At 40.3% G+C, this 27,181-nt stretch overlaps 2 long non-coding RNA genes across 5 annotated transcripts in view; both read left to right on the forward strand.

Moving 5' to 3' along the window:
• Positions 1-13,021: 13,021 nt before the first annotated feature.
• Positions 13,022-16,494, forward strand: LOC148362945 (uncharacterized). Its single transcript, XR_015850830.1, has 2 exons — positions 13,022-13,263; positions 16,008-16,494. It is a non-coding gene; the product is annotated as an uncharacterized LOC148362945 (long non-coding RNA).
• A 4,329-nt stretch (positions 16,495-20,823) lies between these two features.
• LOC148362946 (uncharacterized) overlaps positions 20,824-27,181 on the forward strand; it is a 33,171-nt gene continuing 26,813 nt past the window's right edge. Inside the window, exons 1-3 of one of the 4 annotated variants that reach the window (XR_015850934.1) lie at positions 20,824-21,025; positions 22,690-23,013; positions 23,428-23,452. This is a non-coding gene — a long non-coding RNA (uncharacterized LOC148362946). The other 3 variants (XR_015850935.1, XR_015850933.1, XR_015850936.1) reach the window with 3 other exon arrangements.

Consider the following 27,181-nt stretch of genomic DNA (forward strand, 5'->3'; position numbering starts at 1 on the left):
GCCTCTATGGAGTGCTTCATTGTTGTCTTGAGTGCGTGCACACCATAAAAATGTGAGCGCAAACACTGAACATTTATTTTCAAAAGGGTCCCTTTAGAACACCTTGTTGTCGCAATCTGTAGGCATTTTTTAGGTTATGTTAAATATTTGATTTAAAGGTTATTACTGCATTCATCAAACATTTTTTGTTTGAGTGGATACTTATTTTTGTCATGACTTTGAAGCACATTTTTTTGACTTATTATATTTTCCACTGTCGTCGCCGTTAATCTCGTCAAGTTTCGATGCAATTTATCTGCCACGCACCACAAAGTCCTACACTCGTGTGGGTGTTTATGCATGTATGGATATGCATGAGAAGCCGTCCACCCCCTCATGCGCAAAGCTGGGAATAGTAACAGTGCGGTGAGGCTGTGCTAAATATAGCAGCCAGTGACTGTTAACACGTCAACTTCTGCGGGAGTGTGGCGGAGCGCTCACTGCCGCACGCTTGCAAATGCTGTGTATTTTGTATGTTTTGTGTCAAGTTTAGCCATGAGAAGTCATCTCAACCATGGCAACACCTAAAGTTGTAACATTGCCGTTCTTGGTCTGTTGCAATGGAGTAAAACCTAAAAAACAGTTCTACAATAGATTCACTAGTATAGTTAAAATCAAAACATACAAGCACCTGTGCCACCATAAAATATTTATTAGAGGCACCAGAGAGTTTATTCACAATAGTAATTTCATGTTTTGATATAGTCACATTTTTTACAGTATAGGTTTTTTTTGTCTTTCAAACGATATCAGATTTACTGATTTAGCATGGTTTAAATGGAAACATGATAATATGCAATGAGCATTACTCCACACCAAAATATGAGGACCTTATTTTTCTCATGAATTTCATCTTTTTAAATCACTGTTGTTCTTTCTGTCGCTTTTTTAATTTTTACATCCATGCATAATTTACAGTAAAACAAAACTAAAGTTGCATTTTTTTAATGTTACAATTATTACAGTAAATACGTAACTTCCGCATTTCTACTTAAATGCTTTGGGTTTATGTTGTAATTTAAATAAATAAATCAATCTCTCTTTTTGTTTTTTGCCTTTCTGATGATTGTTTATATTTGACCACTAATGGCACTGAATTGTCCAATGCATACAAAATCCACTGCCACAGAGCACAGCGTAGCAGCAAGTTGTTAGACAAACATGGCGGTGATTAAAGATGGGGATTCCACTAAGGTCAAGAATTTGTATTTCTCTTACAATGATTTTTACATTGGTATGATGGTTAAGGTATTTTTGCCTGGTATTCAAATAATTTTTTTTAACTGATCGAAAGTGTTTTTGTACCACTAGTAGGCACTAAATAAATGTTACACTGTCTCTTTAACAATGTTAACATTTAAAACTTGATAATAGTTACAATGTCAATATTCCATACAGGTAAACCAAAAAAATACTTTAAAGAGATACTATTTCTCCCATGCTGGCGACAATGTTTAAAAAAATGTGAAATGTGCTTTTAAGTTTCTTATTTACTTGACATACTGCATGTTGCATAAACACGTGGAACATTTTGCTGCTGTCATGTGGACAAAATATCACTTTTTGTAGTAATTTATTTGTACTTTTTGCACCTTTTTGATATTTACAACTTAAACATTCCAGACTAAATCATCTTTACAAAGTAAAGATTCTAAACTGCATTAGCAAATAAAGGAAATAATTATTCACATGACTGCTACAAAGTTTAAATGATTCTGTAAATATCATAGTTTAATTTGTAATTAAATGTAATAAGTTTACTGCCTATTGTTTTCCCAATGGCTCAGCAATGCGCTTCATTAGTCCTTAAATAATTTGATGAGAAGGCTTAAACAACAAATCACAACACTTAAAAAAAAATAATTTACTTGCGCTATTTAAATTTATGAGCACGCCAAAAAAACAAGACTAGTATTTAATCACAAATCCAATAGAATTTTGACCCACAAGGGCTCATTGCTGATTTGTTTTCTTTTTATTTAGACAAAAAGACCAGTTCAAAGATTAATGTTAAGGAATAATGACGCTACACTGTTAGATTCCAATTTGTTGCTATTTTTCACCAGATTATTGATGAGCAATTCCCCACAAACATGGACGAGACCGCATTGCTCTACTGAAAACTGCTTAATCAAAGTGGATGAAGGATCTCGACAGTGGCGGAGTAGGATGGTCTATTTTTATCACTGTTGTCTCTCGGAAATAGAACGAAGGCTTTAAAAAGGAAAAAAAAAGCACGGTCGGTGCTCCATTGAAGACGCTTGTGCAGCAAAGCATGCCCTTATTTGATTGAAGGAGACTTTAAACATACCCGTCCCAACCCAAGCCTCTTATGTAACGGAGCATGTGAATGTCAGCAGTGAAAGAAAGGTGGGAGATAGGGAAGGAGGCGCTCGTCTTTTCCGCTCTTATTTCATTTTTCAAACAGATTTTAAATATTTTACTTTAACTGGAGTTAATACAGAGTTTTCTGTTTTAACTTTGACTCCACTGAATTTTAAAAATGGTGACCTTAAGGGATGGCTGAGTACAATGGTAGTTAAAGGTATTCGTATTAATCCAACCTTTTTTCCTATAATTAATACTTGCAATGAAAACCACATGCCAAACAATATATTATTGTACCATTGCTCTTTATTTCTCATTTTTGTATTTTATTTGACTATTTTGTTTCTGGTAAAACGAGAAAATAATACTTGAAATGAGTGAACGTATCCGGTAGCAGAATCGGCATATTGTTTTCAGTAAAACAATTATTTAGAATTTCCTCTTTCTGAGGTTTTAAACGTTTTCCTTGCCCTCATGAAGTTTTCAAATCAGGGAATGTTGTAATGGATGGTCTTTGGAGCACTATGATATTTTTGTGTGATCAAGGGCTTATGATTTTACTCTAAATAATAATAAAACATTTTATTACATGTAAGTGGAACAAGATAACATTTTCAGCCTTTTTAAAAAAAAACTTGTTAGACGACATTGTTTATCAATTGTATAACTGGACTTTCAAATGTGTAGTGAACCACACTACTGTATTTCATGGGTAAGGACATCATACCAAAATATCTCAAGGTTAGATCAAATTTGAAACTGCATATAAAAATACATTTGAGGTTGAATTATATTCAATTTATCTTGAAATATATAAATGTAGAATCACTTAACAAATTTGGATGAACAAGGTATCTTACTCTAAAGTATTAGTACTTGGAAATTTAAGTGTATGTTTTACGGTAAAAAAAAATCGTATTAATATCACTGTATCAAGTCAGGTTTATTTGTATAGCCCTCACAGGGTTGAATTTGTCCGTAAGTTGCTTCAGTGCTATATTTTGTATGTTTAAGGCTTGTACAAGTATTGTTTTGTACTAAAAAAATAATCATTTCATAATATAACAATTTATATTAAGTTTAACCTACTTTTGGAAGATGAGCTTCAAGAGGTCGGCGACTTCGTCCTCCGTGGTAGAAAGTGGCCAAAAAAAGCGATCCTACCACTTTCCCAACTGCATCGAGCTTTCTTATTCCACTTTCATTTCAAAAGAAATGGCTCGCCTCTTCTTTACACTTTACAACAGCCATATTGAATGGTTGCACGAGATATTAAACAATAAAAATGTAAAAGTTCTTGGCGTGCTGAAGATAGTGTCGGTGTAGAATTTGAGGTGTGCATGAATGATGTCAGTAGGGCAACGAATATCGCAAGAGTGTGGAGGAGTGTGAGAGTTTGGAGAGTTCGGTGTGTTTAAGAGATTGGTGCTGACGGTTGATGCTCTCTAAAGAAGGAAGAGCAATCCATTACCCACACATAACGACACGGTACATTGGTGGCTGTGGTGGGATTACGAGAAGGTAAAGGAGTGAGGTTTACATATGAAATAGGAAGAGGAAGCCGATTTTTTCTAATGTTCGTATCTACCGTTTTACGTAAGTCGAACAGTCGTAAGAAGGGGAGTGTCTGTTTATTTTTTTAGATCTGTTTTTTTGTGAAGAAATTATTTTTACTCATTAGTTGCCAAAACCAAGCTACCCATCCCGTACTTCAGTCTTTTCTTCTTAGCTGTTTTCTATTTAAAAATAACAGTTTATCTCAATTATGACAAAGAAAAAAACAGGTATGTGCCTCCCAGTTTAATGAACAAATATCCCCAAAACTCACATAGCTGACAGGGAACACCGTGTACTCCACTCTCCCCAGAACCCCACCCTCTTTTTAAATTTTATTTATTTCTTTTTTTTTGACTCCCACACACTTCTAGCAGGAAAACTCCCGCATTCATTCACAATCCCCGCTGACAAAACGTCGTGAATGGGTGAGCCCGGGAGCAGCGATGAATGAAAGAGTGAGTGAATGAAGGAGGCAGCCCTTCTTTCCCTCAATGGGGCTCGTCCTTCCGCGGCTTTGTCTTTTTCCACACGTCACATCGGCAAACACGCACATTAGCATGATGGGGTCGAGCCAGCGAGAGGAGGGGGTTTTCATTTGTGACAAAGGCGTTCTCTGGAGAATGCTATATTGTGTGCGGCACAACTCACAACCTAGCATGTGGTGCCGAGGATTCAGTGTGTGTGTGTAGGCTAAAAATAGCCCCACTATTGCTCTGCTCTTCCATTGACATCATTTAGGCAGGAAAGATGGAAAAATAAATAGCGGGGAGTGACTGGGTCGGGAAGGGAGGAGGGTACCTGGGGAAAAAAAACCTTTTGGACGTTACTTTTTGCCATTATGTTACAGTGAATGAATGATCTTTTTACAATAGTACTGTACCCAGGGTCTGTATGGGTACATGAAATCCTTGAAAATGCTTGAATTTTATTGTTTTCAAGGACTGAAAAGTATTTGAATTTGGGTAAAGTGTTTGGAAATGCTCATGTTGCCATTTTTATCACCATGCTTAAAAATGACGTCTACATTGATCTCTGGTGGATTAGCTTTGCTGTTGTGAATAACTGCAGCAGGCAGTAGTTTGTTTGACATAGTCCTATGAAGCGTCATTGCCCCCTACGAGTCACGCCCAAGAGGGTAGGTGCATGCTACACCTAAACTGGGCACTATAAAATGTTTATCAGTTAAAGACATTATATGACACAATGAAGGTAGAATTTCCCAGTGGTAAACTATAATGGGAAGAACTTCCAGCAACTGAATATGTTAGTTTTATTTTTACCCAACACCTACATGGGAAAAATATTTGTCTAAACAAATATGTAACTGATTTACTGAAGATGTAATCATATTTCCTGAGAAATGCATACAAAAACCCTCCTGTGATATGTAAAAAGCCGCAAATAACCCATACTACCCCACTTTCATTTTCAACACACACTCCACAAGTCCCCACTTGCATCAACATGGCATAAATGCTGCATGGATGCTGTTCATTTCAGGGGGAAAGAACTGAAAGAAAGGGCTGCCATACATACACAATTTTACTCTTTTGTTCTCTGTTCTCAGCAATAGTCGACCGAGGATAATGGATTTTGACTTCCAAAGTGCATTTCATTTTGAATGGGCCAAAATGGTACTCTTCAGAGGCCCATACTGGGTAAAAAAAAAACAGTTGATCTGGGATAAGGGATCTGAGCCAAAACCCTGTCTTTCATTTCAGGCGGGCCAGAACAGTACACTTTCTGACAAAGTAATATGTAACCCGGGATAAAAGATTGCGGCGGAGTGAGTACAGTACATTTTAGTTGGAAATACAGTAAACGCAAAAAGAAAGCTGGCAAAAGTGCGCTCTGCTAGTACCCGCCTGCAGCAATATGCGATCGGGGATAATGGATCCTGGCCGCATGAATGATGCCTCTTTTTTGGTGGACAGAACGACAAAAAAGAGCAGCCAGGCTCGACAAAAATGCTCTGTCCGCCCCTGTTTGTAGCAATGCTGTAAGATTGAGGATAGTAGTTCTTATAAAATGATTCAACCCGGCATACACGGAGCTCAAGTGAAAAACACAAGGTAGCAAGAGATTACCATAAAAATATGTATATGAAATAAATACAAGGTGAGGGGATAGTGTAATTGTAACCTGTGCAGTCCTTTGAGACATCTTGTGATTAAGGGTGTCACAAATAAATGTGACTTGACTTGACACAAACATGGCAATTGATACCAGTATTGATATCTACTGCTCGTACCGATACCACCGTATCACAGTTTTCCTTAAGCACCAGTACGTGAACGCATCCAGTTCGAAGCACCAACACAATAGCGGCTCCTAACCGGAAAAATTCGACCCACTGCCATGAGTGGGAGACTCACCAGCAGATGGGAAGGGACATCAGAAGGAATTAACAAGGCCGTATGTGCGTGCGTGCATAAAAGAAGACTCGGTCACGCCCAACATCTTGCTGTATGTCGTCAGCTTTGGCAGCCACGCCTGAGTGCAGCGTGACTTTCGCCAGTGACGCGCTATTGTCGTAAATACGCCCCCGGCGGGCTCCTCAGGCTTTTTGAGGATTCGCACTTCGCTCCATCGGCGATTAATTCGGGGTTTCTGATTTCCGCACACATTTGGATGCCAAATGAGATTGGGTCCATAAAAACTGGATTTTTAAAAATGTTTTCCACTTTTTTTAGAGGAAAAGGAGCTTGAATCAAGTAGAAATCTCTTTTCATACCACAAAACACAAAGTGCTGTGTAAAAACATTCATAATGAAGGATAACAATCCTTAAATCTAGTAATTTCTATTCTGAAACACTTGAAAAGCCAATGCAGCTCATTTGCTTTCTGGTGATATTTATTTTGGGGAGTCTGGAGGGTGCGGAACTACAATACAAACTAAATGTCATGATTACCCATTTCCCTCACCAGGTGCCCGCTCGTAGCCCGATTGATTCCCCTCCTATTTAAACTCAGTACCCCATTTACTCCTTGTCAGTCTGCCAGCGGCTCTCCACATACGCAAGGCAAGCACTTTTGACTCTGGCTCCCGTCTGTCCCGTCCTCATCCGTATCCTGCTCGTCTGTCCCTGATTTCCCGATCATCTCCGGCTCCCTGACTTTGCCCTTCCTTCGACAACGCTCTGATCTCCCGCTCCGGCTAGTGCCCCGTTTTTGCCCACCGACCACGCTCCGATCTCCCGCTCTGGCTACTTGACCCGTTTTGGCACACCGACCACGCTCCGATCGCCCGTCACAGCCATTCCACTCACTTCCGCATTTTGATCATGCTGCGATCCCGTGAGCTGCTTGCTCCTCCTGTCCAGCGAGCACCGGATCGCTGATGTTTGTTTCCACGCACCTGACACCCTCGATATTCCAATAAACTTTTGTGTTATCATTTCGGTCTACCATCTGTTCTGCCTCTGACACCTAAAGATAAAAGCATGCATCTGTGACTCCGGTTTGACTTAAAAAATAGGCCGACTCTAGCTAAATGTTAATTCTGAAAAACGTCATCTGCTTTTCCTTTTTTATTTTGGAACGGTTGCCATGGCACCCAATTGGCCCCGCCCGTGTGGCGCCAGCTGCGGCTCGTTGACAGATTGGCTTTCTGTCTATTATAAGCTCAGGCTCTCACGCATCCTTGGTCAGCCTGTCAACGAACCTCTGCCCCGCAAGACGTGGGTTCTGACTCGGTCCTGGTTTCCTGTTGGTATTTTATGTCTGGTATTGTTCCCGTTTATTTTTGTCCTGTTTTATATCGGTGTCCAGTTTCGTTACCTTCTATTTTTGTCCTGGTTATTATTCTCTCCAGTTTTCGTTCTCGTCTAGTTCGTCCTGTTATTTTCGGTATCCTGTTTCATTATCTATCCTGTCTGTACCGTCCTGTCCGGTATCGACCCCTTCGGTCCGATTTCAACTCGGGCTACTTGTATCGATCTCGTCGGTCTCTGGATTCCTGTCTTTCCACGCCACACCGGCTACCTAACGTGCATGACTTCCCATTTCCCGTAAAATAAAAGGCTGTGTGAGTAACGTAACGCAATTGGGTCCTGTTTCCGTTTCCGGTCCGTACACTTGTGGGCCATAGGTTACCGACTCCTGTTCTACAAGCTGTTGTGTTTAGGGTTATCTGAAGCTGTCAAACCTAATTCTCAAAATGTACCACTTGAAAGAAACAGCTAGGCTACAAGATAAGAAAGCTAACACAAACTTTACACTGTGAATTCCTATTTGAGTCACCAAAATATTTTTCTAATGCCAAATTATTATTTTTTTTAAGATAAAATACGAATGTCCCCTTTTCAAAATCCACTTAGTTAACAGAAAGCACGTTAGCTAAACATGTGCTAATCTGCATCGTCACTACAAAGTGATACGTTGAATTCCCTCGGTATTTTGTTATTTTTTCTGTGAGGAGGTGCCACATTGTGATTGACTGTCAAGAACCCTTTTTATATATTCTTTTCTTCGGGTCCCCTGCGATTTAGGCGATTTCTCATAATGCCATCGAAGCGAGTTGGCATGAAACATTTTCCTTCAAAACAAGCACCCACTGAAGTCACACTTAAAGCTCCAAACGGCAAATGGTGAGAAATGGAACTTCCCACCACACCGGAGCCAAAGTCCAACTCCGTTCAAGTGGGTGATTCATGACGGCTAATTCTGTCCTGATGCTCTGTATGAGTAAGTCTCTTTTTCTGTTCTCTCTTTGTCACCTCTCTTGCAGGAAAAATAACATGTATCGTCAGACCCCGAGAATAGTACATGTAAACAACTTTGATAACCGTGAATATTGTCCTTTTTAAAGCATTTTCTCATTTTGTGATGGAAACATTTGTTGGCCTGGGGAGGGATAAGCGCCACTGGGCTGTACTTGCCCAAGACACACCACAGGAAATGGTGCCTTTACGACCCTAGTCGTTAAGGGATCAACACACACACACACTTCTTGAAATACTTATATTTCTTCGTCTTTGTCTTTGTTAATTACCAGTTCTATTTATTTATTTTCTATTCATTCTCTTCATTATTTCCCCTCTTCTCATTCATTTAAAATGTATTATTTATTCTGATAAGTCAATCACAAAAATGCAACTCATACATGATTTGCCATTATCCCTTTTAAAAAACTTATCTCAGGTCTTTGAATAGATTTCCAAATGTTTTGTCCTGAGTAGGGGCTTCAATCCAAAACGGATGCAATACAGACACTGACCTGCTTATGAAGGAGATCGTTTGTAAGTTGAATTTGTTCGTAAGTTGTTTCAGTGCTATATTTTGTATGGAATGTATGTTCAAGGTTTGTATAAGTAACCTCTATAATTACATTAAAATTAAATAATTCATAAAATAATATGCTCTATAAAGATAGATGAAATTGAGTTTAACTTTTGGAAGATGAGCTTCAAGAGGTCCTCCTCTGTGGTAAAAACTGGCCGAAAAAAAGCATTCCGACCATTTTGTCAACCGTACCAAGCTTCTATATTCCACGTTCATTTCAAATAAAACGGCTCGCCTCTTCTTTACACTTTACTCCAACCATATTGAATGGATGCACAAGATATGAAACGATAAAAACGTCAAAGTTCTTAGCGCGCTGGAGATACAGTATAGAATGTTTACACACAAACTAGGAAGAGGAAGGCAGATTTCTTCTTCTGAGTGGCCTTTAACAGCGCCACACGCCAGTATCGATGGAAAGAAGCACTACAGTTCAGTCCTGTACTCGGAAAAGGTGCGCACAATACAAAATCTAACTTACAGCAATATCCGTATATTTTTCGACATCCTAAAAAAAAATGTTCATATCTACCGTTTTTCGTAAGTTGAATGGCCATAAGTAAGGGAGCGTACGTACTGCTATGTGAGGTTTTTTGCTATGATGTTTTAGTGGTTGACTGAGCCCATTTTGCACAATTTGTAATTACAACCTAATATTTACATAACAATAACATAGTAATAACTTATTTTAGAAATCTATATCAACAATTAGCCATTTGCGCTAATCAGTAACAAAAAAGTAGCTCCCAGCTTCAAAAAGGTTGGTGACACATGGTTTAGAGTGCCATATAAACAGAATGTTATTGTAAATGCATCCTCTATAAAAATGTGGTCTGTGAATGAATAAGAATTAGTTTTTAATGGAAATAAAAAGCGATTCATTGTGATTTCTACTCGTTTAATTTGATGGTTATTTTTTCTTTTTCTGTGCTGTTAAGGGGGCGGGATCAAAATAGGTGTCATCTTTTTCCCGTCTATTGTTTTTTGTGTGTGTGTCTTTTGAAAATCATGAAAGAAACTGAGGATACGGTACAACACTAACTCATACTGAACAAAAAAAAGAAAGAAGATGACTTGTTCTAACCCCGACTGTGGAAAACAAGCAAGAAAATTCAGGATATATTGCAACACTAACTTGAACTCAACAAAAACCTGGAGGACAACGCTGGGTGTGTTCGAACACTGAATCGAACGGAACAAAACATGAAAGTTAGAACCACAGAATATGTTTGATTTTGGTACATTGGTCGGATCCCTTAACCACTAGGGTGGTAGGGGCACCATTTACTGTGGTGTGGCTTGGGCAAGAACAGCATGGTGGTGCCCATCCACTGACTGAAAAAACCCAAAAGGTAATAAAGAACGCAGGACGTGTTGAAGCACTAACTGAGTAACTGAACCAAAACATAAAATGCAGGATACGTCGGGACGTGAAACACAAACTAACTGAACGGAACATGGAATAAGGACGTGTTGGAACACTAACAGCAACTAAACAAAATTGCACAAATTGTCTGGACTCGGAACAATACCTCTAAATGAACAAAATATGGAGTCAAGACAGTGCAGGACATGTTGGAACACTCACTAGCTTCAACTGAACAACTCATTGTAAAAAGTGTCCAAGTGTCAAGATAGGCTTCATTATGTTCCAGTAGATGGCTTTGTGTGCGTGTGTGTGTGTGTGTATGCGCGTGTTTTTTTTTTTAAACATAAAAGAAACGCAGGATATGTTGGAATACCGACTCATAACAAAAACATGAAAAGGACGATGCAGGACATGTTCGAACAGTAACTCAAAATGTGACAAAAGCAAGAAAGCTGAGAATGTGTTGGAACGCTAACTTGACCCAAACCAAAACATAGTAGGCAACACAGAATGTGTCGGAACACTAACTCAAACTGAACAAAACATGGAAAAAAACACAGATTATGTTGGAACACTGACTGGAAAAAGTAAAAAGAAGCACTAGCTAACAAACTTAATAAAAATGAAAGGAAACGCAGGATAAGTTGGATCTCGGGACACTAACTAACTGAACAAAACATGGAATCAAGAAATGTTGGTACCAAAACTTAAACCGAACAAAACATGAAAGGAAACACAGAATATGTTGGGACTTAGAAAACTATTTCTTAAATGAACAAAACACTGGATCAAGACAATGTAAGGCGGCAATGCGTCCGGAGGTAAAGCCCTTGGGATCAAGAGGTCGCAGGTTCGATTCCTGGCTCCTCCGAGTTATATGTCGAAGTGTCCTTGGGCAAGTCACTGAATCCGTAATGCCCCCGATAAGCAGGTAGTTGCCTTGCATGGCTGACGCTGCTATCAGTTAGGCGTCAGTCTATCATTGTCATGTGTGTGTGTGTGTTTTTTCAAAAACATAAAAAAAAGAAATGCAGGTAATGTTGGAACACTTACTCATACTGAACAATCACAAGAAAGTAGGACAACGCGGGGCATGTAGATGCACTACCTTACTGAACAAAAACATGGAAGGAAATAACGCACGGTATGTTGGAACACTAACTCAAAGTGAACAAAATCATGGAATTAAAGACAACATCGGACATGTTGGACCACCACATGAACAAATAGGATAATTTGAAATACCAGTAGTTATCACTGGACAAAAAAAATGCAAAATTAGTTACGACAATAACTAGTTCTAAATGAACAAAACAAGAAAGAGAGACAACTCAGCACATATACCCAAATATTGATAGAATAATAATGGGATGCAGTGATGGTGAGACCAGAAAATTTGAATTTACCAGATGATAACGATGATGATGACCATGACAGTCTCAAGTCGGAAGCATGGTACAGAAACAAACAATAATCAAAGCTGTAAATGATGTACTCCGTGACACGATGTTGTTGAAACATCAAGGAGGTAAATTCCAATGAAAGCATCAAAACTCAAATTACAGCACTATAGGTAGTGCACAACATGAAAAACGTATGAAATTAGCATGGTAGCTGCCTATGTGGTCGTTCGCAGTTCCACATTGACGTCACCAACCGCTACACTAAGGTCGTGTCGTCAAATTTCCGAGTGGTTGTGAACGCATCACGTAATACCGCGATTGGGAGGGAGCGTAGGCTAAGAGAGTTGAGTGTGCGCGTCCAACCTTGATGAGTGACGCAATACATTCGCTTCCATTGTCAAATATACAGTATGTTAAAAAATAAACAAATGGAGGGAAAAAAGAAGAAATATTTGAAAATTGCGTCACGAGTTCACTTCACGACCAAAGACAGCTCCTATACATTGTGACAACAACAAAAAAAAACAACGATTTTCAATAATTTCGTGGATATTATTGCTTCTTATCAAAAAGTGTCCCCCTCCCAATTATTGTTTGAATTCAACAAGCAGTATTTTGTTGATTTGGTTCCCCTTGGAAAACGGAGCTATTTTTAGCTCACTTCCCCATCCCCCAAAAAAGAAAGCTACATCAATGATTTCTGCTCTGACATTTTTGACCCCTGCGATAATTGTGTCGCCATCTGCTCGCATCTCGATGTGAAATTTCATGAATTTAATCGGTTTGTGGGACGCTGAGAAGGGGGGCAATTCGGGTGATAAAACGTCACCCCAAAAAACAGGCCGTCCTTAAACGCACCCTCCCTCTGTCTGTCTCCTTTCTCGTTCGCCTTGTGAGCTGAATTAATTTGATACTATTTTTGAAAGTCCGCGTTTCTAAGGGATACCTAATGACGCAATGACGTCAATGCGGGTCAATAACACGCTGCCGGAGAGAGGGAGACTCATGGAGAGTGACAGATAGAAATGAGAGAGAGAAGGGATCTTTTTTTGCTGCTAGCCGATATCCTGCCTGTCTGGCCCATTTTGGGTTCATCTTACCTTTTATAACCCCACTATGCTTCAATCTGATCTATATGGCACCTTTTCTTGCCTTTTATTTCTAGATGAAAAAAACAAAGATAAACCGATATTGGGGGAATCCACACGATCTGGGAATCCATTTTTCTTTCCAGACCATGCATTGTGACCATTATCCCTCCTTGGAAACGCACAGGGAGAGATGTGAGTCTTCAACCTCCCTTTCTCCCCTTCCTTTTCACAACCTCCTCCAGCCTTCCACTCAGCAACCTGTTCTCTGAGTTGTCCTGAGTTTTGCCTCTTATTTATAGGGGAGTCCCAAAACAACATATCGATATCGGTGCCAATACCAGCCTTCTTTTGAAAGGCAAAACATAAAAAATAGAATAGAAAATCGAAAATACAAATCTCATAGTTTTGGCTGAGGGAAGACCATTTTATATTTTATCCTTTGAAAGTTTTGCTATTAATATTGGTGAGGAAATTTGGGTATCCATAAAAGGTATCACTCTCAAAAATTGTGGTATCAAACTAAATTGTAATGGCACCCCACCCCCTTTTTTTCAACCTACTGTGTTTACTCATTCTCTTATTTGTAGCGCCCTTAATCACAAGGTGTCTCAAAGGGCTGCACAGACCACGGACAATTGCAAACCACAGACTATTACTACACCATCCCCTGATCTAAAACCTACATGAGGGTAAGGAAAAACTCAAAATCCTCAACATAAAGAAAATAAAGAAACCCTGAGAAGGGACTGCACATGTGGTAATCCTCTTTCCAAGATGACCAGGCTGCAACGGATATTGCAATAACAAATAATACACCGATATTGTCAACATGAAATATAGGTCATTCACAAGTTATAGAATATAGGTATGTTTCTAGTGTCAGGACCAGAACGGAAACAGGACCCACTCGTGTAACGTTTACCACAAGTTCTATTGAAGGAACGAGGAGGGGGTGCGCCCACGATCCGGTGTTCGCTCCTGTACTCGGCTTGTGATCCGAACACGGAAATGTATCGTCCGTAGCGAGCGATGGTGGTGTCAGGGGCGTAAAACTGGTTAGTAGCCGGGACATGATCGGGGTCGGAAACGAGTCGTAAGCCGGGAAGGGAGAGCAGACGTGGTCAGAATCAAAAACGGATCGTAATTCAGGACGGGAGAGCAGATGTGGTCGAGATAAAAAAAGGCGGGAGAAAAACCGGAGCAAAATAACGGACAGGCGTTAGTCAGGATCGAAAAGGCAGATAGGCCAGGGTTTAAATAGTGGGGAAGCCACTCCGTCAACAAGCTGCAGCTGGCGCCACACGGGCGAGCGCAATTGGGCGCCATGGCAACCGTGACATCAAGCCTAGATTTAAACAGTTCCACTGAGGCTGCAGATCGCCCTCCACCCAGTAACCTGTTTTCTTACCTGGCCTCCTATTTCATATGGGGATGGGAGTGTACCAATACAAAGCATCGAAAACGATGCCCGATATCAACCTTTTTTAAGGAATACAAACTAATAGTTTTTGCCAAATAAATTTTATGCACTTAGAAATATTATATCAATATCGGTAGGGAAAATGTACGGTATTGGTCAGCAACAGTGTGGTATTGATCATCCCTACTGATTTGTATCACCCCCCGCCCCCCACATCTTACCCAACTCTCCAGCCATTTACACAAGCCAACTTGTTCACAGATTCACTTATTTGTCTGGGCGTGCAAACACCAATACAAAGTATTGGTATCAGTGCTGATATCAGCCTGGTATGATCCTTAATAACGGTGGTTGCAAACGATCTTAAAACACGTATATCCCTTTCCTGACTTCTTACCCAACTTACCCAAGTTTTGGTATTGTTATCGGTAAGGATCACTACTCTTGATTTTAGTCTCAATAGACGATATTTGTCTCACAAATGTGGTATCGAACATTCCCATTATTAAATAATGTGTAGACCCCTTTTTCCATCGTATCTCTCTTCCCAACCAATTTGTTTACTGATTGTCTTGTTGGAATTCATCAAAACTGGATCACTGTAAGAGTCTGCTTCAAAATCATCGGCCAGCCTCTAAGAGCGTTCAAAACCCTGCGTGAGCAACAAAGCACCATATCAGCCAGCAGAATCCTTCAGGACCCTACACACATCATTTTCCCAGAATTTGTTTGGTCACCGTCAAGGCGCAGACTTCGCTGCCCCGGACTCAAATGAAGAAGACTGGCTTCATCCCCAGGGCTGTTCAGAACATGCAGCTCCTGCCCCCAAGTGTTCAGTAGTGTTCTGCCCCTGCATCATTCATGATAGTGCACTAACCCATTTATATTGGTACTTTTTATACATTTTATTCACTTTTTAACATTTTATTCAGTCTTATTTTGTCACGGCTAGCATGGTCGCCAAGGCGACCGGTCTGCCCCGCCCCCTGGGCACCAGCTGAAGCAGATCTGCTAAATGCGTGTGTGCTACTTAAGGGTGGGTTGTGGGTTTTGCGGTTGCTGGCTCATTGCATTTTCTGATACACATTGTCCGTTCTGTTATGCCTTGTCCTGTTAAGTTGAGTCGGAAGAAACCTGTGTTTGCGCGTTTTTGTTAGAGCCTGCTTGTTCTGTCTTGTCCCGGAGTTTTGGACAACTTTTATTTTGGTAAATAAAGGTTTTGATCGTCACGCAATTGAGTTCTCCCTTCCTGCCTCCTGCCGTTCTGGTCCGGTCACCCCTTCCAACTCGTGACATATTTATTGTATGGACTTCAGTACTTTAGCACTTTCAGGTCGAATATTGAATTATTGTAGGTATGTGTGTGGGTGTTGTATGCTACTCCGTGTGCCTTTTAATTGCCCCATAGGTACAAATGAAGTGTTTTGATTGATTGATTGATTGATATCCCTTGTTAATTATATTATGTTATTACATATTATTCGCAAGTATAATATCAGTTTCCATTGCTACGCAGATGACACTCAACTCTATCTCCCGATGGAGGAAAGAGCTGGACAGCCTAACAACAGTAGCTGAGAGACAGGCACTGAAAAAGCTGAGGTCAATCATGGACAATCCATCGCATCCGCTTCACAGCATTATCTCCGGACAGAAGAGCAGTTTCAGTGACAGACTGCTGTCACTGTCTTGTACTACGGACAGACTGAAGAGATCTTTTCTTCCTCATGCCATGAGGCTCTTTAACTCCACCCGGCAGAGTAAAGGCCCACATTAAACCACACCACCTACATTGGATATTACTGAATCTTACTGCATTATGTGTTCTGTGTAGCACTATTTGGTTACTCTATATAACATGCTAAAGTGGGCATTTGCACGTCACACTGGGTATTTGTATATTGTATTCTTTTGGCTTTATTATTGTACTGTTCTCAGCTCAGGGATGCTGCTGGAAATGTGAATTTCCCTTAGGGGATGAATAAAGTATCTATCTATCTATCTATCTATCTAAACTGTGCAAATTTGGAGGCCTGCCTCACTGAGATAAAAGAGTGGATGTCACTCAATTTCTTGCGTCTTAATTCTGAAAAGACCGAAATGTTAATTATAGGTCCATCTAAATGCCGCGACTTATTCTCTAAAACTGCTGTGAACATTGACAAATGTCACATCACACAAAGTGACTCACTTAAAAATTTAGGTGTCACATTTGACCCCGATCTGTCCTTTTAAACACATGTGAAGAAAATTACTAGAACCGCTTTCTTCCATCTTCGCAACATTGCTAGAATTCGTCCTATACTGTCTCAGTCGAATGCGGAGATTATAATTCACGCGTTTGTTACCTCCCGTCTCGATTACTGTAATGCACTACTCTCCGGTCTTCCGATGACCAGAATCAAGAGTCTTCAGCTGGTACAAAATGCCGCAGTGAGGCTTTTAACAAAAAAGTCCGATCACATCACCCCGATTTTGGCTAACCTGCATTGGCTCCCTGTTAGCCTAAGATGTGATTTCAAGGTTCTCTTATTATTATACAAAATCATACATGGACTTTACCCCTCAAATCTTTCAGATCTGATTTCCCCCTATGTCCCGGCCCGAAGCCTTCGTTCTGAGAGCGCCGGTCTTCTGGTGATCCCAAGAGCCAAGAAGTGTTCCGCTGGCTCGAGAGCGTTCTCCATCCGAGCACCGGTGTTGTGGAATGCTCTTCCCCCTGAGATCCGATCTGCAACCTCAGTGGAAATGTTTAAATTTAAGCTTAAAACTCACTTCTACTCTATAGCATATGAATAACCTAAACTTCTCATGTGTAATAACCTGTGAAGCCCTTTGATACTCTTTGTGATTAAGGGCTATACAAATAAAAATGACTTGACTTGACTTGACATATACATATATTTTTCAATTGCTGCTGCTAACTGTTTTTGAGCTTCATTTCTATTAACTATCGTTACAGTGCACTATTCTTCATTGCATTATTATCATCATTATTATTATTATTATTATTATCATAATTATAATTTAGGCTGAACTACATTGTAATTGTCATTTTTTTGGTATATTCATCCTGATAGTATTTAATCTTTTTTGTCTTCAAAGTCTCCATATTGCATGTTTTACCTTGGAGTGCCATGTCTGATCTTGTTCCATACATTGTTTCATAACGTAGATATCGATGACAATTAAGATAATTCAATAAAAGTTATTGTCAAGAACCAGAACAGGATCAGGACCCAAACGCGTGACGTTCTCACACAAACCTTTTATTTTATGGGAAATGGAGAGTCATGCACGTTAGACAGCGGTCTGGCGTGGAAAGACAGGAAGCCAGAGACCGACGAGATCGATTCCAATTGCCCGAGTTGATATCTGACAGATGGGGTCGATACCAGACAGGACGGGACAGACAGACAGGATAGATAATGAAACGGGATATCGAAAATAAACAGGACAAACAAGACGGGACCGAAAACTGGAGAGAATAATAAACAGGACAAAAATAGACGGGAACGAAACTGGAAACTGATATTAAACAGGAAAAAAATAAACTGTAACAATACCGGATTGGAAATACCAACAGGAAAACAGGATCGAGTCAGAACCCACGTCTTGCGGGGCAGAGGTTCGTTGATGGACTGACAAAGTAAGAGAGAGCGCACTGAGCTTAAAAAGACGGAAAGCCAATCTGTTAATGAGTCGCAGCTGGCGTCACACGGGCGGGGCCAATTGGGCGCCATGGCAACCGTGACAGTTATCAGTATCAGTGCCGATATCTCCTTTTTTAAAGTTCAAAAGAGTAGCAGTCAGCTTTTGCAGTCAGCTTTTTTTTTTTTAATGGCTGAGTACCAATACAAGTTATAGGTATCGGTGCAAATATTAGCCTTTTTGGTATTTTGCTGAGGGAAGGAAAATGTATACACTCTTAGAGTTCTGGTATCATCATGATCTGGGTATCAATTTTCTATTTTGATCTGGAAAAATGTGGCATCGAACATGCCTACTAATTTATATTCCCTACCCAGCCTTTAACCCAACTATCCCAACCATCGATTTACCAACCAACCAACCTGATTACTAAATCTCTTATTTGTAGAGATGAACAGGTACCATGTTCATGGACAGGAATAAAATAGAGACTAATCAACACAGCCAAAAAGATCATTGGCTGCTCTCTGCCCAGTCTAGAATACATTGCCGGCTTATGATACTGTAGAAAATCCATTAACATATATATACATGCATATGTACCTTGTAAATGATATTGTGTTTTTTAATTGCTTCCGCTCAATGTTATTGGACAAATTTTCATGACACAAATGTTAGAATGCAATATTCTTTTTCGTTGCCTTATTATTATCATGGGCTATTTTTATTGTTTGCCTATTCATCCTGATCATTTTTAAAATCTTTTTATCTCTTCAAAGTCTTTATATCACGTGTTTTATCTTGAGAGTGCCATGTCTCACACTAAAGGCAATTCAATCAAATGTGTCAGTATCGGTGCCGATATCGACCTTTTTTTAAGGTTTAAAAGAGCAGTCAGCCTTTGCTGAGGGGAAAAAAATGTTGTTCTTTATGAGTCTTTTGGTATTGATAACACCGTTTACAATTTGGGGATCGGAAAAAATGGAATATCGGACATCCCTGCCCGTTTAAATGCCATGCGCCCCTGAACCCATGAACCCCGGCATCTCCCCATTCCACCATCCTTTTTTTGAATTGTCCTGCTGCCTCTTATTTGGAGGAGTCGGTGTGTACCGATACAAGGTATCGGTATTGGTGCCTATATGGTAAAAAGAAACTGATTGTCGAGTTTTCCTGAGAGGAAGACATCTTTATGCACCAAGAATTTTGGTTAAGGACCACTACTCAGTATTTGTGTATCAATACATAGTATCTCTCTCTCTCTCTCTCTCTCTCTCTCTCTCTCTCTCTCTCTCTCTCTCTCTCTCTCTCTCTCTCTTTTCCACCCCTTTTCTACCATTCTCTCTCTCTCTCTCTCTCTCTCTCTCTCGTTCTCTCTCTCTCTCTCTCTCTCTCTCTCTCTCTCTCTCTCTCTCTCTCTCTCTCTCTCTCTCTCTTTCTCACTCTCTCTCTCTCTCTCGTTCTCTCTCTCTCTCTCTTACTCTCTCTCTCTCTCTCTCTTTTCCACCCCTTTTCTCCCACTCTCTGTCTCTGTCTCTTTCACTCTCTCTCTCTCTCTCTCTCTCTCTCTCTCTCTCTCTCTCTCTCTCTCTCTCTCTCTCTCTCTCTGTCTCTCTCTCTCTCTCTCTCTTTACCACCCCTTTTCTCCCACTCTCTGTCTCTGTCTTTTTCTCTCTCTCTCTCTCTCTCTCTCTCTCTCTCTCTCTCTCTCTCTCTCTCTCTCTCTCTCTCTCTCTCTTCCACCCCTTTTCTCCCACTCTCTGTCGCTGTTTCTTTCACTCTCTGTGTCTCTCTTTTTCTCTTCCTTTGTTGCTCTTTGTCTCTTTCTCTTTGTGCATCTTTTTAACTTATTTTGCTCTAACTCCCTTTTTTCCTTTTCTCTCTTTTCTCTTTCTCTCTTCCTACCCTTTGCGCTTTCTTTTCTCTTATCTCTCCTTCTGTCCTTATATTTCTCTTTGGATTTCTTTCTTCCTCTCCCTTTCTTTCCCCCTCTCTCACAACTTCTCTTTTCATCTCTTTTCTTTCTCACGCTCTCCCTCTTTCTCTTTCTTTGTCCCGCCCTCTCTCTTTTTCTCTCCCTCTCTTCCTTTTATTTCTATTTTTTCTCTTTAATCTACTAGTCCAGCCCCCGGCAGAATGTTTGTTCTATCGTGTGGCCCCCGAGTTAAAATGAGTTTGACACCCCTGGGTTAAGGGATCCGTCCAATCACCTTCCAACCCAATAACAGTATCAGTCTGGTGCTGTAATCGGTGTTTTGATATTGATATAGGTAAGGATCACTTCTCACGATTTGGCTATCAATGGGCGCTACCAGGCTGTACTTGCCCAATATCTTGTATCGAACATCCCTAGTGATTCAGATCCTCTTCTCACCCTTATTTGTTAGGGTGAACGTGTACAAGTACAAGGAATCGGTCCCAATGTCAGCCTTTTACAAATAAATCCGACAGATTTTGGGTATTGATATCAGCCAGAATCACTACTATCGAATAAGGTATTGGTATCCGGTTTCAATCGGAAAAATGTGGTTTCCGAGTTCGAACAGCCTTATTAATTTGCACTAATTCGACTGCTTGTGTCTTTCCGAAAAAAATCCCCCCCCCATTTTCTATCCGGGTATTTTCAGGGCAAACCTGACTCGTGACCGTGGAGTGGATTTGGGTGAACGTGTGGATTTTCCGAGAGGAGGGGAAAGAGTTTGCAGGGATATTTGCGTGATTTCGTAGACACTCCACGGTAAAGAGAGACAGGAAGAATGAGGACAGGAGAGAAAACGCACGAGGCAGCCGTGATGCGTGGGAGTCTTGTTCACATGCGGGGGGATCCTCATCCTCCTCCGAAGCCACGCAAGGCAACAGCGAGCAGGAGACGCGTCACGCGAGGCAAGTTGCGAGGGGAAGGGAAAATAAAACATCGTAGTAATCGAATCGTGCATTTTTCTGCAAGTTTATTGTGTTGGTGTGCTCCGCGTTGCGAAGAAGCGACATAAAGTCAGAGATAGAAAGTGAGAAAAGACAAGTTGCCGTGGAACATTGAGTACTGCGTGGGTTGCACCAATCTTTTTGATTCGCCCACGTGACCGTTCCTTACCGTAAGTTCGCAGACTGCGTGGCGGGGATCTCGATTTCTGACTTTTTTTGTTTATATTTTGTCAAATTATTGATTTTCCGCCCCTAATTTTTACCATAACTACTGCTTTTAGGTTTTACTTTAGCAAGTAATTGTTCTTCTTTCCAATGTTACATCTCGATTCTTTATGTATTTTGATAAAATTATTGATCTCCCCCTCCTATTTTTTTTAAATATATATTTTATCTTAAGTACGGCTTTAACCTCTTACCTTGGCAAGTAATTGTTCTTCTACATCTAGATTCCTTACGTATTTGGTGTATATTTTATAAATTGTTGATTTTTCCCGCCATTTTTTATATTTCAATGATTTTACTGAAAGCACTACTTTGAAATTTTTGTTTGGCGAGCAATTCTTATTTTTCCAGATATTACATCTCGATTTCTTTTTTTATGGATATTTTGTAAACTGACTGATCGTTATCCAAAGTTTTTCAAAAATATTTATCATTTTATAATTGGTATTTTTTCTTTTATTTTAAGGGGGATTTTGTTCATCTTTCCGATATCGCATCTTGATCGCTTTCGTATATTTAGTCGTTTCTTGTATGTTTAAATTGGACAATTCCATTTGCATTTGATTTATATTTTGTATACTGTATACATACATATATGTCATATAACATCATTGAGTGTGTAGTTTACTTTATTTTGGAAATTCATTTCTTTTGTAATTTTATATCTGTAAGATAAAATACTATATTATGTCGATGTTTTCTTGCTGTATTTTCTTATTTAAATGTAATATGCAATGTAAATGATGCATTTCTTACCATGGTTTCCTTATTTTATGCAAATAGTCACTTTCAACAAAAAACATCTCATTAAACACATTTATTTTGTCGCCCCCCCCCCATAACCTTTTCATTTGCAATCATTTTCTTCTTCTCTTGAAAGTTCCATTCCAATTTGAGTTTGTCGCCATGTAACGGCCAACATTAGCACTGCACCTTTCCTCCCATTGATAAGTGTGCTGCTCCCTTTTTGATTGAGGACATTTTTTTCCTCCCACCCCCTGCATGTGTGTCGTCTGTGACGTCACTTGCATACGTCTCCTTGTGTCTCTTTTTCACTTGGGGAGGGGGGAAAGAAGAAGAAAAAAGGGGGGCTTCAAAAGAAGGCAAGGGGGAGTTTGACGTGTATTTTTAATGATGTACAGTTGGGCCACAGGCAAAGCTAAAAATAGAAGAGAGCAATGCGACGGGTGCAGCCCTTTTTCAGCCCCCCCTAAATTTAAATTCTTTTCCCACTTTTTCACGTAAGCACCTTATATCAGGTAATTTATTTGCAGTTATTGATTCCATTTTTGACGAGTTTATGTTAAAAAGCAATGCAGTCGCGTTTCTTTTAAAAATAAATGTAGAAATCCATAAGTAGAGCAAATTCAGATGTGATATATTTTATTTTTTACGCACAGGAGGGCAGCGGCATCTTCCCAAGCAAGCTCCGCGGGGCGGAGTGAAAAAAAAAAGAGAGAATCAGAACGTGACGTCAATGCCTAGTAACTGACGCAGCCCTTCAACCCCCTATCCCCCCCTCAAAAAAAAGAAAAACTGCTTTTTATTTATTTATTTTTTGCAGAGGGTTTGCTTCTTAGTCTCGTTGGGGAAAGCAGCTTGGTACGATGTTCTCGACCACACGGTTGTTGTTTTTTCCAGGGGGTGGAAGGGGGTTGGGGGGTTTGAAAATCACATTTATAAATATGAAGACCCGTTCCACTTGTGGAGACCCATCGAGACAGGTAGAATGTGCCTTCTGTTCCGTCGTCATCTTCAGCATTAGACAAAAAATAATTATAATTTAAAAAAACACACACCAACGGAGTTGTTGCATTTGCGCAACAAATAGCACCCCCTCGTACACTCGTGGGGGGCACATTTGCATGTAGCTTCACGTAACATGTTTGCCTCCTGCTAAAAATAACTTGGAGTTAGTTTTGCATGCTCCACGTGTAAATACGGTATCAATATAAGGATTCTGATGGTAAAATCGCAAAAAGGATGTTTTGCATGCTCCACATGTGTGTATATATATATACATACAAATATATACAAATGTGTGTGTGTATAAATAAAGCAAAGGGGGTGTCAGATTTAGGATTCCGTTGGTAAACTTTGGCAAATGATTTTTATTTGTATTTTTTTCTGCTTCCTAGGAGGTGGACTCAAAGGTAAAGCCAGGTGAGTGACATCGAAATTGCATGCATTTATTTTCCTGACTTAGCCCCCCCCCATTTCAGGCACCCCTTCCCCTATTTTTTCTACTCGCGTGGCAACCGTGCACACTTCCTGCAGGCTCGGAATCACCCTCGCCCCCCACGTCGCTACCACTTTGATAGAAACCCTCTTTAACCTCCCTATATCGCCTCCACGCTGATAAATCCCCACTTAACCAACCACTCCTCCATTCCCTTTTTATTTTCTATTGCTTTATGGGGTTCATATTGAAGGGGGGTTCCCCGTTTTCCTATTTTTGAGGTGCACACATTTGTGGAGGTGGTAGGGAGGCAGAAGAAAAAAATGACCCGCAGAAAGCCAAACGGGAGACCCGGGAGCTGTTCATGGTGCTGAATTCCCGCCAGGTGGCGTAGTGAGCTTTGTTTTGAACGTATGTGAGCGAGATGTCCCCACAAAATACGCGTTAATTTAATGGAAAACGTTTGATAACGGGGGGGGGGGGGGGGGGGGGGGAGTGGGGGGCAGGGGGGTTAAAATATTCCTACCACCCACGCTTATTTCTCCAATTTAATGTCCTTGTTTGCAGTTCTGACCAGAAGAGGGCGTACGATTGATATTTTTATCTTCCCAACAGAGTTCTGTGTAAATGAGCGCCCAAAACGAATAGCGGGATAAATAGGGGAGGGGGCAAACCCCTTTCACTGATTTTTATTTTTCCCTTTGCATATTTGAGTTCATTTTGCAGAAAGATGAGTGGAAAAGGGGTGGGAGGGTGGGGGTGCACAGCTTATCCGTCGTGACGTGGGTTTTGTGCACGCTCTGCGTCAGGCAGTCACTATGCAATCCAGACGGTAGGGGGGGCAATCGTGACTGACTTGCAAAAGAAAAAGACCACTTGGTAAATAAAAACAGACATCAGAAAAATGTGTGTGTTATTAAGATAAATTGCACAGATTCTAAATTCCTAAATCCGGGTATTTAGGAAGGAAACACATACCTGTCAATCTCAGCCAATTTCCCCCATTATTAATGATTGACTTCCCCCTTTTACGCGATAATAAACCCTCCAAACATAACGCACCTATTTACTCACAGACAAACTATGTTGCATAAAAAATATGTATAAAACAGGTTCATTGCATTTACCAAATAAACAACATAAACACCGCTTCAGCATATTTATTAGTGCTTTTAACACGTGCAATACCTTTTTTTGCTTATTATACGACGTTCGCAGTTTGAAATAATCCAAAAACGTATAAAATACGGGGAAAACGTATAAATTGAAACAGGTAGGTCCATTAACTTCTTCCCTCCATCACACGAGTATTGTTTGGATGCTGCGTTGACACTTTGCATTGCAGTGATTTGATTGGTTGGACCACCACCTCCCCCTCTCAATCCAACTCCTAATTCAATTTACATGTCTTATGAAAAAAAAAGAATCAGGAAGTAGCACGATCCCTCAAATCATCGCTATTGATCACAATCCCCCCCCTCTTTTTTTTTTTTTTTTAAAAGGGGGGTCCCTATGCGAGCCATGCTCTGATTGGCTGATGACGAGCTTGCCTGTGCACCAATCACCAGCCTCCGTTGCTCTCTATTTATTGCCAGCAGTCTTCAGCCTGGCTCCCTCCTTGCACGGAGCGGCTGCAGCAGCAGCAACAATAAAAAGCAGCAACCAGGAGAAGAGGAAGAGGAGGGGGGGGTCTTCTTTTTTAACACTACATGAGAAAAGGAAGGAGGAAAATGGGTGGGGGTGCATGCATTTAGCATGCAATCAGCTTCCAGTGCAGAGAAGAAGAGGGTGGGAGGAAAGTACCACGGACAGCGCTAAAATCACGGAGATTCCCTGTTTGAGCGCGCGCGAGATTCACTCGAGTGGAGTGAAGGAAGTCACGGAGGAGACACCCCCCTCTGCAAAAGAAAGAAATAATGCCCTTCTCGAATCTTTTTGCGGTCTGGGCTTGCTGTTCTGAGCTATTCATCTGGGAAGCCCTTACCCCAAAAAGCATTCGCGGGGGGCGCACTCGGCGCCGAGAAACATCGACGAGGATGGATTTCAAGCGCGGACACTCGTGGAATTTCCCCTCTATGCGCACGGCTCTTTTATTGTGCTTTTCTGTATCGTTTCTTCTCCTTGTTGTTTTTATTTACTCAACTTGTTTTCACTAAAGCCCTTTTCTTCATCTTTGTTGTCGGATTTCCACACTCCAACTCCCCTTTCACGCTTTGATTTTTTTCCCTCCAAACCCTGCACGCTTCATTGCGAGTGTTTTCTTTGGCTAATTGTTCGAGAAGAAAAGTTTGTGGGACAAAATACACGCAAACACCCCTTACTAACTTTTTGGGACCCTCTTGTGTCGAAGACCAAATGGCACTTTGTAAAGTAAAAAGAATAAATGAGTCAAAATGTTTACAGTATACCAAATATTTCTTCAGGTGCAGATACAAATCTTAATATAAGCCGTATCCCCACACCCAATTGTTTTAATGAATAGAAATAAACGCATTCCAAGCACCCCCCGCCCACATCTCCCAACCACAAAAACACGTGTAAGTGTAACCATTCAAAAAAGTGCAAAACAAATGGACTTTTCAACACGTGTACATGAATGCACCACCGACGTAAACAAAACTTATGACATAAGCGTGATTGGGCGCTCAGTGACGTCACTTGTTCCGTCAAGGCATCATCATTATCAACAAAATCGAGTGAGAGTTAGTAGCTACTAGTTTAGTTTCTAGTTACCATTTTGGGAAATGTTAATATGCGATGGAAATGTCGTCTTGTTTTTAGTCACTCAACTCTTTTGCATTAAAGCTTTATTTAATTATCTTTGTTGTTGGTTTTAGTTGACTAATTCCCCCAAATGAATTCTTAACACACTTTTTAAAAATTTCCAATTCCTATATGCTTCATTGCAACGTTTTCTCCTGTTAATTTTCGAAAAGTCCAAAATACACACAAACACCCCTAACTCACTTTTTCCGGACCTTCCTGAATTAAATATCATAATGAGCTTTTATAAAGTTCAAAAAATAGTTTCAATGCTTACAATAGAACAATTATTTGTTCAGGTTTAGAGAATAATCTATTTATAAGCCGCAGAAACCCCCCCCAACCCAATCAACAGTTTTACAGTCATAGAAGTTTTCCAAGCAAATATCAAATTAACTTTTTGCAAACTGAAAAAAAAATCACAATGTTTACTATTTACCTCTTTTTCAGGTTTAGAAAAAAACCTCAATTTATAAGCCGCACCCCTCACACACCCATTTTTTTTTTTTTTTTTTTTTTATGAATCGAAGTATTTCAAGACCACCACCCCCCTTCAGCCCAAACACACAAGCACACACGCAGACAAAAACACGTGTGACCATTCAAAGAAGTGCAGCGCGAATTGACTTTCCTATACTAGTGCACGCAAATGCACCACGGTCTTAAACAAAACTCACCACAAAAGCATGATTGGTCGCTGAATGGCGTCACGTGCCCCGTCAACGAGTGAGAGTTAACTTTATATGTATCATGGCGGAAAGTTCTAATGTGTGCTAGACATTTCTTTCAGTTTTTTTTACACCTCTTGTTGAATACAGCTTTTTGTTTTATTTCGGTTAAGTTGACGGATTTCCTCATTTTTTTCTCTCACACTTTTTAATTTTCATTTTCTAAAACCTGCATGCATCATTGCAAGTGTTTTTTTTTACAATTGTTAGAAAATTAAACTT

The sequence above is a fragment of the Urocampus carinirostris genome, chromosome 7 (genome assembly GCF_059441175.1).
Source record: "Urocampus carinirostris isolate Australia breed hairy pipefish chromosome 7, RoL_Ucar_1.0, whole genome shotgun sequence".
In the NCBI taxonomy this organism is placed as follows: Eukaryota; Metazoa; Chordata; class Actinopteri; order Syngnathiformes; family Syngnathidae; genus Urocampus; species Urocampus carinirostris.